Consider the following 12,937-nt stretch of genomic DNA (forward strand, 5'->3'; position numbering starts at 1 on the left):
TGATCCTGATGTGGCACGTCACAAGACTGAAATACCTGTTTGCTGCTTCCCCAGTTCAGAAAGCTGTTCTGTCTCTTGTTAGGCCATTGGCATTTCTAAAACAAGGATCCTTCCAGGAATGGAAGTAGCTGAGAAATTGCCTCCCTGTGTACAAACCTCAGCAACATGTCTACAAAATCCTAGAAGGGCTATAGGCCACCTGGTATCAAGGACAGGCTTCTAATGTGCTAAGTAATTCTCTTGACATCCACTCCAAAGGCACTGTTCACTTAGACCAGTTAATCGAGTGAAAATACTACAGTTAGCACACTGGGGAGAGAAACAGGAAATTAGGTGGGTGCACATTTTTCCATTTTTGTTTTAATCAGCACTAGACTGCCCTACAGTTTGCTTATGCTATTTCTCTGACTGCATTGCTATCACAGAAGGAGATTGTGATCTACTGTCTTGAGAACCCACTTCTGAATACACTTCAACGCAACATTATAAATGAAAATCTAGCTTAACAGAGTACAAAGTGACAGGAAGCTGAAAAAGGACTGATCAGATCCTAACGCGTCCTATTAATACCAAAGAAAGACTTCCAGTAAAGAAAGGGAAGTCTGATACATTGATTCTGGTGTGAGATGGGCAGGTGCAGGGAGGAGTGCCTTCATCCATGCATGTCTGAGTGTAATTCAGCAATGGTGTGCCCTGATGAGCCATGAGGGGTGTTTCCTGAGACTTTCCTGAGCCTGGGAAAGACTTGGGACTTGTGATGTAACTGGCACAGCCGTCCCACTGCAAGAGAGAAAACAACTGCATGAGCATTTACTGTGGTGTCCAGCGGAAGCAGCAACGACTCCTGGGATTCACAAGTTAATCTCCTGTGCCCACTGGCCAGTGAGACATTAGGGAAGCTGGAAGTGGGCTGCTTATAGGCTTCTGTTTGGTGAAGAAAAAGCCAAGACATGTTGCATCTTCTAATGTGACTCTCTTGTGACAAAGGTAAGATCCAAGTCACTCACTATCAGGTAAAGTCGTGCCCTGGCTTAATACTCACTGCTGCCATGGAATACACATTGCACAATCATCTTTGCCCTTTGCAAGGAAGTGTCTGTTTACTGCTAATCTGCATCATCAGACCTGGAGGGCTTGACCTAAACAAAACTGCTACTGTCCGGAGAAGGGTACGCAGGCCAGATCACGAGCTCCTTTTGCAAGAGACTCCAAAGAAATGAATTCAAGATGTCCACCTTTTATTTTAATTACCCTCTTCTATGCAGTTCTTTGCCCAAGAAAGCACTTACTATTAAGCCTAAGCCATTACCAGACCCCAGATTCCACTCAACAGAGATCTTTATATACAGCTGGGAGGACGTTTTCTGCAATGTGATGTGTAGAAAATGGTTTCCTTATTTTAAAATTAGTTCTGCCTAGTAATTCACAAGAAATGTGTTGTTATGGGGGATTTTAAGTCTTACTCTTTCCTGAATATATAATAGTTCTCAGCATCAACAGCAGATGCTATTAACCAATTACTCAGAAATAACCCAATATTTTGAATAACAAATGATCTCAAATCATGCTTCAATCAAAATGTAAGTCAGTAGCATGTATGGAGAAATGTAAAGACAATAGCCTTCAGGATGTTTATAGAAATCTGTAAATTATCTGAATTATCAATATTAGTACAATACAGTAGCATCCGAGCTTTTAACAAACACGTCTCTAGTCCAGAGAACTACTAATCTAACTAAACAAGAGACAGAGCTGTGAACAACAGAAAATGTTACCTTCGTTTACAGATAAATAAATCACGCACAGAAAGGGAGTCCAAGCAAAACTTTAGAATAGAATTTTCATCTCTGATGTGGTAAGACAGTACCTTTTGCATATGCTTATCTTACGCTTTAGAACAAATATAAAAAGTAAATACAGTTCTTTAAAGTCAGTTTACAGAGACACTGGAGATTTTACTCCATTCATTGCAGATGCTGCTTGGCTGCTGGCTTGATTTTCTCTTCTCTTTGAAAACAGATTACTGCTAACTGTTATCATTTTATACCAAGTATTGGCATTCTTAAAAGCTCAACTGCTAGAGTAAGATGATCTCAGCTGAGTCTCATCTCAGAGACAGAGCAGCAAAATTTTCTTATATTTCCAGAAAAAAAGGTTGTGAACTAGATCTCTAATTATTTCTATACCAAAACCAAGAGGACTATCCTTGAGTATGTTATTTTTAAGGCCACATGCCTTTTAAAGACAGACTAAGTATTTTATACTGACCCTCACACTTCAAATGTGTATGGCTGGTAGTCCTACACACCAGCTCTGATCCTGTGTGTACCCTGATGAGTTTTCACATTCATGTGTGACCTTGGCTGTGGTGTATTTGACCTCTGAGAAACTGGGAATTGTTTCTATTTTTTGCTCTATTCTGTTGCCAGAAAAAAAGGTATGGTGGAGGAAGAAGTAGAAACACTGTTAAAAGAAATCCATTAAAAAATTTGTTATAACAAATTTATGAATATTTGTCTTCTATCCAGGATGGAATCCTTTCTGGGTACGTAGCGCTCTCTACTGGGTGATACATGGTATTGCTGTCACCTAGCTTGAAGTGGAAATATCCTCTGCCACAGAAACTGAGGTAGCCACTGTCTTCCAAGTAAATCACTTGGCTGATAATTCTGAAAAGATGGTGAACTCTGTGTTGTCAAGTTTCAAGTTGCCACCTGCTCTACAACTACAGACATTTCTTGCAAACAAGAAAAATATAGCAGAAAATACAGCATTCCGTTGTTAGCAAATGTTTGCTATTCTCCTTCATCAGATGTGCTTGGGGTCAACTGCCAAGAGATCAGAAAGCAAGAGATCCTGGAGTGTATTCCTGGCTCCTGCAAGCATTTACTCATTACTTAGCGTTACTGAGCAATACTTAATTTTTCAGTAGTTGCAACGTTTATAATATTGGCTTTCCTCAAAAGGTATTGAGACTAAACTGAGAGCAAAGGGATTGCCATACAGATCAGATGAGGGGATAGATAGTCCAGTCTCTTACGTCTGAAGACATGAGGGAAAGGGAGAGGGAGCATGAGAGGGTCCAATCAACTCCTGTTCCAGAGGCTTTTCAGTAACTGCAAGAGCATTGACATTAACATCGGTACAAGATCCTTCTTCTCTTCTGCACCACCACCTATCTTTGACTATAATCTGAGGCAGTGAATTTCTGCATGGGGAAGGTGGTGGTGACAGCTATAAGCTCCCCTAAGCAAGCATGCCTGCTGACCTCCACACAGTCCTGGAAGAAGGTCCTGATATTCACTGGTGGCCTCCCCATGTTTATTCATGAAGGTAGAGACTCTGAGGTCAGAGCAGAGAAAGTAGCCCTTTAACAGGCAATAAAACCACTAAGGTGTGTTTACACAGGGCTTTGCAGTTTGCCCTGGGTTTAGAGGTGAGAATCTTGCAGCAGCTCTGCTCTGCATCTTAACAGCCAAATGCATCCCACTGCAAATAGGATTTGCTGATTCTAGAGAGAGTAAAGCAAACTGTGCGGGATTTTTCTGACCCACTAGTGTCCTGACTTCTTGTAGATGGCAGCAGCACATAGTACAAAAGGGGTTCTGCCAAGGTTAGGAGACAAATTTCTGACTTGTTTTGTTTCCCCTGCTTTAACTTGGAAAGAACTAACACGTGAAACAAAACAATCCCGGAAAACAAAATAGCTGCAAGTCTCAATTCTTTCTTTTCCTGAATATACACCTCTATAAGCTCCTTCAGGACACCTCTCTTGCAGAAATACCCCTTCTGAGTCTACAGCTGAGTTGGGCCACACGTGAACTGCTGCCCTCTAAGAGAAAGAGGAAGGAAATCGTACATTATGTACAGCTTTCTAGGCCTTTCTTGATGCACTTTGTGTATGAATCATCAGAGCATGACAGCAGCTTGATGGGGACTACAGACTGGGATCTACCAAAACTTGGTTTCCCCTTTCTGAAGTTGCTCATTGACATCTGTAAGCAGTATTTTTATGGGCCTGCAAACAATCATGCTTTTCTTTGCTGGAACTGTATTTTGCTGAAAAATGTCAGGAGAGTCCAACTAAAGCTGCTTACTTTCATCACTTCTGGGAAAGAACTGTTTGGCTCATAGCCTAAGGAAGAATGCAAAAACTGTCCTTCCAGCAAGTTTTGAGGGACTGCTTTCCGAAATTGTCCCAAACACAATGAAACCATCAGTTGTCACTTTATAGATTTCCAGCTTCATAAAGACTTTGTTCCTCTGTCAAATACAGAAGACATTTTGTTAAAGAACTGATGTTTTGTTGCAGCTTTCATGTCTTATTGTTCTGTGTTGTTCATCATCCCCAGTCTCAACCTGGCAAATAGTATCTTTCTCTGCTCTAGCAGTTCATTTTCCAGCAGTTCTATCCATCCTTGGAAAGACGAATTTAAGATTGGGACACAGGTAACTTTGGATTCCACTTCCATCTCTGCAATCATCTTCCTTTTTTTATGTAGCTATAACTTCTTGGTGCCTCAATTCTTAATCCTATCTCATTACCTTATATATGAACTGTTAACCACATGCATTCAAACATCTGAAAAAGATATGAAAGTACCTTAGAAATCATTAAATAAAAACAAGATGCATTCTTTATCATCTTCTGGGTAATATCTTTTGGGACTCATGCAGTCATGTTTCTAAAGCTTCTTTTATTCTTCTTTCTGTAGTCATAAAGAATTTGCTTGGTTTTTATTATTAAAGTGAAAGCTGAGGTTATGTGAAACCATGTGACTCCAGAAAATGGGGCTTTTAAGTGAAAACACCATAAGACTAACTGTAAGATTATGAGGCCAGGCAACACTTTACAGATGCATGTGAAGGGCTGAGTTACTAAGCTGACAAGGGCCAGTTCTGTAGATCAAGAATATATCTCATACTTAGACACTATTTCTCTTTCTTCCTTTAGGATAGCTTTTCAGTAGCAGCTCTAGGAATAATGCTTTTTCTGCTTTTTAAAGGGTACCATGACTTGGATCTCGATATCAAACTCCTTCCAGGGATGAGCAACTGAAATTCAGCCAGGAAACAGGGGGCAAGAACGTTTGCTTCTATTGAAAAAGGCTAGATTTTTTTTTTAAGTGGTCAGTAATGTCAATACTCCTTTTACATCTTATCTGAAAGAAAACAGACATTTTTCTGATCTGACCTAAGCCAGAATGTCTGTGCTGAATGTAGCTGCAATCAGAGTTGGGTAGAGGACCTCTCCCTACTAGCACAGCATGGCAAAAAATCAGAGAGGAGATCTTTTTGTTCATAATTATCCTATCTATCTCCATGGTCCTTGTATTCCTCAGAGGCACTCCAGTACAGCCCTAAGTAGCCTATCTTTCCTGTTAGTATGAGGTACCTTGGCCAGGCTTATTAACTCCCAGTGGCCTAAAATGGCAGAATTATCTGCATGAATCATTAGGACTATATTTTCAAATGTATGTTTTTCTAGTATGACAGCATGGATGTGTTCAGCTTTTTACCAGATTTATAGACATGGGGCTATTATGTTACAGCGCTGGTAAGAAAGCAATAATAGGAAATGCCAGCACTATGAGGCAGCAAATGGAAAACAGAGGTGGCAGGAATACAGAGCCACTTGGGCTACTTGTGTCAATGATGTTGTGTTTTGTTTAATGATTATCTCACTTACATATGGGAACCAAAGGCCTCTTTCTTGTTATCTCAAGCTTGCAACGTCACACCCATCATTTATCTCTTAGAAGTCTCCTTAGGGATATATATTTAGGAAGGGTTATAACTGGGCAGTACTTACGGTCAGGAAAGAAGTTCCAGGAACAGCAGGTATGAAATCATATAACTAGCTCATATGTAATCAAAGGACTATTTTTAGGAAGAGGCCTAAACTGGAAGTTTAATACTGGGTCTTTTAGGGCTTGTTACTATTTTAAGATGCAGATAGTTAAGTGAGCACTGCATGAGTTTATGCAGTCACGTGAAATACCTGAGTTTACCAAAGTGACCTTTTCAGTGGAGCGCAGAGGCTAAAATTAGCAAGATCATGGGAGAACATTCAGGAAAATGCATTAGAATGGTATTTACAGAGGGAGGGGCCTTCAAAAACTTGCATGACATGCACTGAGAGTCAGAACAAATAGTGTCTGAGCAGCTATTATACCTTGATATTCTTACCTTTTATTTACTTCTGCATGTAGAGTGACTATAATGGCCTCATTAAAAAGCATTTGAGCACCCACCCACTTCCATATCATGGTATCTTTGGGAGACAAGGAAGTTCTGGGGTACGTCTGAAGCACAGAGAAGTTGGAGGACTTGCCCAAAGACATGCATGAAGCTTCTGTCAAATCAGAGATGTAAATACAGATTTCCTATGTCACTAATATTACAGAGGTGTGTACTCCTTCCTAGAAAAAAGTAATGAGGCTGGCCACTAGTAACAACAAGCCAGAGTTTTAACAATGCCTTATTTCTTTAGCAAATGTGCTGATTATTTGGTAACCCTTAATTTGTTAATTTATTGAGGAACAAAATTAACGGGACCTATCAAAGTACATAATCTACTGGTAAAAGTTTAAGCTCTATGTAAGGTAATGCTCCTCTGCTTTCCTTGGCCTTTTAATTGAGAACCAATACTGATCAGCCCAAATTATTTTAGTTAGAACTTTTGTTTCTGTATTTAGGTTCAGTACTCACTTCCTGAATCAGAAGGACCTGATGTGACTGCCAGAGGTCAGTTTCTTTAAATAAAAAAGTAATCCAGATCAGCATGGGATTAGAGGATACAAAATCTCCTGATGGCTAAGCAGGGTCAGTGTTCTTGGCTGGCAAAACTGCCCTGAAGTTTAGTATGCAATAAAATACTTGTCCTCTTCTTTGCTGTTGGGTTCTCCTCCTTGCAATTCATTTGCTAGAGTACTACTTCGCTTTTAACTGAGTAGTGAAGGATGTGCTGAACAGGATTCTAGTAGCTAAGGCTGAGTTACAGCTCACTGCCTGCTTTGCAGATCACCTCAAGGGTACAGATGTGCCCTGAGGTGCTGAGCCRTATAAAAAAAAATTGTTTCTTGGGTGCCAAAAGGGCATTCTGGGAAATCTAATCCTACGAAGCTGGCATCACTATTTCTGCACTACTACATTCAACACACTTTCTAGTCACAATGGTCAACTTTTGGTGTTGTGGCAAAAGATTAGATCTTATCTGCGTTTTACAAAATCGGGAAATTCGTTAGGGAATTCTCAGTATGTACACGAGGCCCAGAGTTACGCTGAGCCAGTCACCTTCACAGGAGTCAAACCTCCCTCAGGATTTGCCTCAAGATATATGTAAAACTCCTTGATTTTGGAGTCTCCTTGTTGGGATGTTTTGTCCTCACAAAGTGCCTCTCCTATGGTTTATTTGTTTTTCCCCATTTATTTATACCGCCTCTGAAATCATCCCTAGCAGCAGGAGCTATTTTAACTGTCTCTGTGCCTCTGACAGAAGAGGTAGGAATGTTTGGCTTAGACTGCAGCTCAGCAGAAGCAACAGGTCAAGGAAAGTGTTCAAGGCTCATTTCTGGATGAATCTTTACATCAGGATAGATTAAGGGTTTGTGGTCTGTCTCCTGGGAGACAGAAATCCCCTGGTGCAGTGCCAGCATAGTTACTACCTCAGCTCACAAGCTATTTTGATTCAATCACCCTATCTTTGCCTACGCGTGATATCACCTCCTTTACTGTGTGCTGAATGCAATGGGCTGGAGCCTGGCCTCCTTCTAGCACTGGGCAAATGCAGCAACAGCAGAGGAAGAGGGGCCTTGTGCAATGGCCACCATGGACCCAGAGAGGCCATTACACTCCAGGATCCTAACGGAGGGTGCCACAGGCCCTTGTCATCAGAGAAGGGAGGGATGCTGGAAGAAACTGGAAGCTCCGTTCTCAAAGTAAGTACCCGTGTGGCTCCTGAATGACACATCTGCCTGCCAGAAACAGACTTCAGATGAACCCATTGAGTAGTGAGTGAGCTTACAGCTGGCCGCCAGCCTGAAATGACTTCAAAGCTCTGAACTGGGCCCAACATCCTCTTCCTCTGAGCTCTCACAACACCTGTTCTTAAGCAATACCCAACATCAAGAGTTGCTTTTCCTGATAAGCAATTCTAAGACCTCAGGAGCTGAAGGCAAGGCTGTGTCAGGAACATCAAAGTCAACTTCAACTGATAACCATACCTTTGAGGAAAGTGGGATATCATTTATGTAGGACATTAGCAATGATTTTAGAATAGCTGTGTTAAAAAAAAAAAAAAAAAACTTCAAAAAACAGGAAACAAAGGCGGGAAAGAACTGAAATCAAAGTGCTCCAAAACAGAATATGCTGCAGCATGGGAATAGAGTGGTAAGACTCAAACCACTAAAATAGACAGCTGAAAAAGTACTTCTTTGGGACATAAGAGTGACAAACCCTTACAAATTGTTACTGCATACTGTGGATAGTCTAAGGTCACACCCCAGAGTATGTTACCTTCACATTTGGTTATCAGTAGGGATCACATAGGGTAAGGTAGTATTCCCTTCAACACGACTGGTGCAAATCACCAGGTATACATCTTATTTCATCTTGTCCACAACAGGAAAAGCCATCCTCTCACAAGCAGTTCTGAGAAGAAAGTAGTTTTGACAACAATTATGCAACAAGTTTGTTAAGTCCACTGTTGATTTATGGGCTGGATGTTTTCCTTATATTTTCTCAATTTTCTTAATCTCCCCGGAGTCTCTTGCTCCTGAGGTTGCTACATATATATATATATATATATATATATATACATAAAACATTGTATGTATATATACACAAACACACACTATACTGCAAATGTTTTGGGGCAAGACCCATTTGCTTATTCTGGATCTGTCACTATCTATATTCCCTAGCAACTCGAACAGTAGGAAGCCAGTCCCTGACTGAAGCTCCTAGCACAAGAACGTAAGTGCATGGCATTATGAAGAACAGTATATTTAGGTTCAGGAAAAACAGTGCCATAGCAGATGCAAGAGGGTTGTACATGTGGAGGGGATGGATGTGGAGAGAGCAGCTTCCATTTGCCTACATTGTAAGTATTCTTTGTGTATGAAACAATACTTGGACACCAGGGGCAAGAGGACAGGAAGCAAAAGGCCTGACTCTCCTCTTGTCTGTTACTGCACTTTTTGCAAGAGGTCTGCTCTTTATTTGTACATATTTAAAGAAAGTAGGTCCTTTATCTGCATCTTGCATATCGTTCAGTTAAAGCACAGAGAGAAATCTCTGAGTTGTATTTTACAAAATTCATGGATGGAAGGGTAGAAGGACCACATAATATAAGAGGGTCAAAGAAATATATTCACCCTCACCCTGCAGCCATGTGTGTACATATTCATGGCAATTCTCCCCAGCTGCATAACTCTCTTCCTTGAGGAAGGCAGCCTCAGACACCCRGAACACTAGCGTGTTAAGTTAATCTAATGAAAATAACTGTCTCCCAGCAGGATTACATTTTTTCATTTCCTGCAATTGTCTGCAGTTCCTGTTTGGGGAGCGTTCACACTCACAAAACACTGCCCCGCGACCAGCCACACTAGTGACTCACTTCCTGCCCCAGCAGTGACACAGCCCTGCCTCCAGCGCTGCTCCCAGCACAGATACTGGGACGATGCTGGGACAGATGCTGGGACGATGCAAAGCCCAGAGGTGCTTTGCTGCCCGCTGGCAGCCTGGCAGCCACCTGGCTTGCCTGGCTGCAGGGGGCACCAAAGCATTGGGAAGAAACCTCACCCTGGCCAGGGCAACCGCTTGTCTTCTTGGGGGCTGGGGGCTAGGGGGATTTGTGAGAAGGGCACGGGACAATGCTCAGCTCCTACTGCATAGTTTCCAGTTATATCTATGGAGTGTTCATGGGAATACCCTAAATCCTATTACGAAATACTGCTGCTGCTTCAGGACCATCTGGCATTGCTGATATTGTCGTAGAGAGGCTGTGGTATGAGAAAGACAGAATATACCACCGTGCGAGGGAGGAGAGAGAGGGATTTACAGTCCTGAGGAACGTGGTTCATCTGGTCAGTGGCTCCATACCAAGAACAGTAACAATAAATACATTTGCCCAACTAGCTCAATTTCTCACCTAAGTAATTTCCTGGATTGAGAGAAAATGCAGAATTGAGTAATGTGATTGGGTAGTTCTTTTCTCAATATTTTTTCATCTCAAGGCACAGGGGATGTGTCTAAAAGCAGTGTATATATGTGGCTTGACTCTGAGATAGCTGATGAAGCTTTGGCAGCTGCAGGTAAACTATGGCCTTCACATTCAGGAAGGTGAAGTTCAGGTGTGCAGAGATGAGTAAGGGCTGTTCACCTTCACAGCAAAGGTAACACTGATATAGGTAACTTACCATGGCTTTGACACACTTAGGTTCCCGATTTTGACATAGAAATGAATAAAAGCTCTCATAAAATTTGCAAAGATGGACTAGGGGTTGGGAACCCACATTCACTGCTTTTTAAAACACGTACCAAAGTTGCAACAAAAATGGTACATTGTCCTCTGTCTACTTAAAGTAATCAATAGACTAAATACAAATAAAAGAAAATTGAAGATAAAGTAGGGTTAAAACCAAACCGTAGTGCATTCAGACTGTATGCCTTGCATCTCCAAAATCCCCATGTTACTGAAATTTTTCATTCTCAGGATATTTTGGCTTTTGCATAGTCCCCACTTACTTATAGCCCTGATTTGTAAGCTACAAAAGATTCCACCACATGTCTTACACCAGTGTAGTACTAACTTATACTGACATGCTTGTCTGTCTTTCTGGACCATAATACCAGTTTAAAGGCATGTCTATGACAATATATTATCCTTGCTTGATCAAGTTATCATTGCATGACACCTTTTTTGCAGTATTTTGTGGTTAGTCTGTGCTCATCTACCATCAGTCTACAAGTATCCAGTGCATATTTCAGACTATAGTTACAAAGCAGCATCTTCTCTGCTCTCTCATTTTCCAGGGTTTGGGTCTCCACATAGCTATTCTTTAGCTTCTAAAAAAGTGGATGTATCCATGTCTCTGGCTTACTAGAAGATGTTTTTCACAGATAAGTGGGACAATGAATTAAAGAACTGCATTTGGTTTTGACAGAAAAGCAATAGTTCAGAGACAAGTCAATTGAGAACCTTTTGAAAGACTTCAAGAAACACTGGATCAAGCCCATAAGAAACAGGAAATAAGCACTACTCTTATCTGCAACATCAATGCTTCATATTTAGGAGCTTCCATAGATAGCTAGCATTTGTCCTGCAACTACTCTTACTGTGGAGAATTGCTTATACTCAGTACTTTTTTACCCAGCATCTTTAAATATCCTTACAATGCGTGAAAATTGTTTAAACTTTTATTTGCAAATTCCAAGCRGGAAAGGGCTAAGCTCCCAGCCTGGAACATCCCAAACTTGCCAATGTTTCAAATCTTCACCTGAGTTTAGCTGATGAGACCCTTCATTACCAGTGAGGGAAAAGGACTGTGTTTTCCTTATGAGTTCATCACCTACTCCTTTTGTGATATCATTGCCAAATATTTCCCTAAGTAACTTGATAAGCCTTTGGGGGTTGCTTTTTGGAGGTTTTTTTCCCCACTTTTAAATCAATAAGCGCTCCATTGTTGCTACAGATAAACAGCTATTTTGGGTTACTTGAGTGCAAACTGCAGATAAGATGATTGTCTCCTGGAGGTTTTTGTTCTCTCTTTTTGCTTGTGGTTTTTTGTTTCTCCTCCTCTTAATGTAAAATAGGGGTAGCACTGGCTGAAAGTTCACTATGAGGTTGTTCTTCATGCATGGGAAAGTAGAGTGATCACAAGTCCTTCCACAACAACTAGTTGTGGAATCTGTACCGCCCTTGGGACTCCCAGAGCCTGAATTTGCAAGTCTCACTTGCATATGTGAGCTGGTGTGCATACACACATTGCAATATTACAGCCTTTTCCCCTACAGAGTGGGTTGAAGGCTGGGTATATTGTCAATTATCTAATATTTCTCTGTTAAAGATGTCTGTGGAGCAGAATCTGGGAACCAAGGTCCTTGTATGATGAAAACGGGACACAGCTCTGCATCAGCCCTGGAAAACACTGATTTGTGAGCTTACAGCATGATACATGGGAATAGTGTCCTTCATCTTTTACATGCTGAGCTAAATAAACAGAGAACCTAGGATTTTTTTTGTTCTAAGATTTTATCCTAGAACAAAGATAACAGGGATCCAATTTCTGTTACAAGAATGGAAAACCAGTGCAAGTTGGAGAGGAAGTTTTGCCAAGAAATAAAGGATTCATCCAACAAGTTCTGATTCCTACTATTCAGCTGTGTACAGGTCACTGCATCTCCTCAGATCCCTGTGCTCTAAAATGCAGGCCAATATCTATTTACCTGCCCAAACACGGTATCAGCTGACTCAGTGAACACGAGCAGAGTGCCAAGGGCGATTATTTCTGGCATTTAGACACGGTAAATAGAATCTCTCTACTGAACCATATATACCACAACTCAGGTCAGGTAGATTTGATGTGTGTCTAAACACTTCTTTATTTTTCCTTTGCCAAATAGTTTTAGAATCACAAAAATGGTGTAAAGACATGACCTACAAACAATTGTTCTATGTGTCTATAAAGCTGGGGTAGGAGTTAGACCATGCTTCACTGCTTTTTATCTGAGTTTTCCCAGCCTCTGGGAAGAGAAGGAAACTGTTGACCATTCAGCACAATCTCCTGGACAGCCCATGTCAGAGCCTTCTCCTGCGATTCCCTGACTACATTTCTGTCCTTTGCCATTGTGATCACAGGGAGCGCACAGCGGGCAAGTGGGGAATGAGCCAGACAGTTCCTTGTATCATTTTACACTTCCAGAGCACATCCCA

The 12,937-nt window shown here is 41.2% G+C and overlaps 1 long non-coding RNA gene across 2 annotated transcripts; it reads left to right on the forward strand.

Annotated features, from left to right (window-relative positions):
* The first annotated feature begins 781 nt into the window (after positions 1-781).
* On the forward strand, positions 782-12,363 carry LOC146592598 (uncharacterized). Of its 2 annotated transcripts, none has more exons than XR_014896547.1 (2): positions 782-987; positions 12,072-12,363. It is a non-coding gene; the product is annotated as an uncharacterized LOC146592598 (long non-coding RNA). The 2 variants fall into 2 exon arrangements; XR_014896546.1 differs by lacking the exon at positions 782-987 and adding an exon at positions 7,599-7,940.
* Positions 12,364-12,937: the final 574 nt, after the last annotated feature.

This window comes from Rhea americana, unplaced genomic scaffold, assembly GCF_003343005.1.
Source record: "Rhea americana isolate MKP2758 unplaced genomic scaffold, rheAme1 scaffold_325, whole genome shotgun sequence".
In the NCBI taxonomy this organism is placed as follows: Eukaryota; Metazoa; Chordata; class Aves; order Rheiformes; family Rheidae; genus Rhea; species Rhea americana.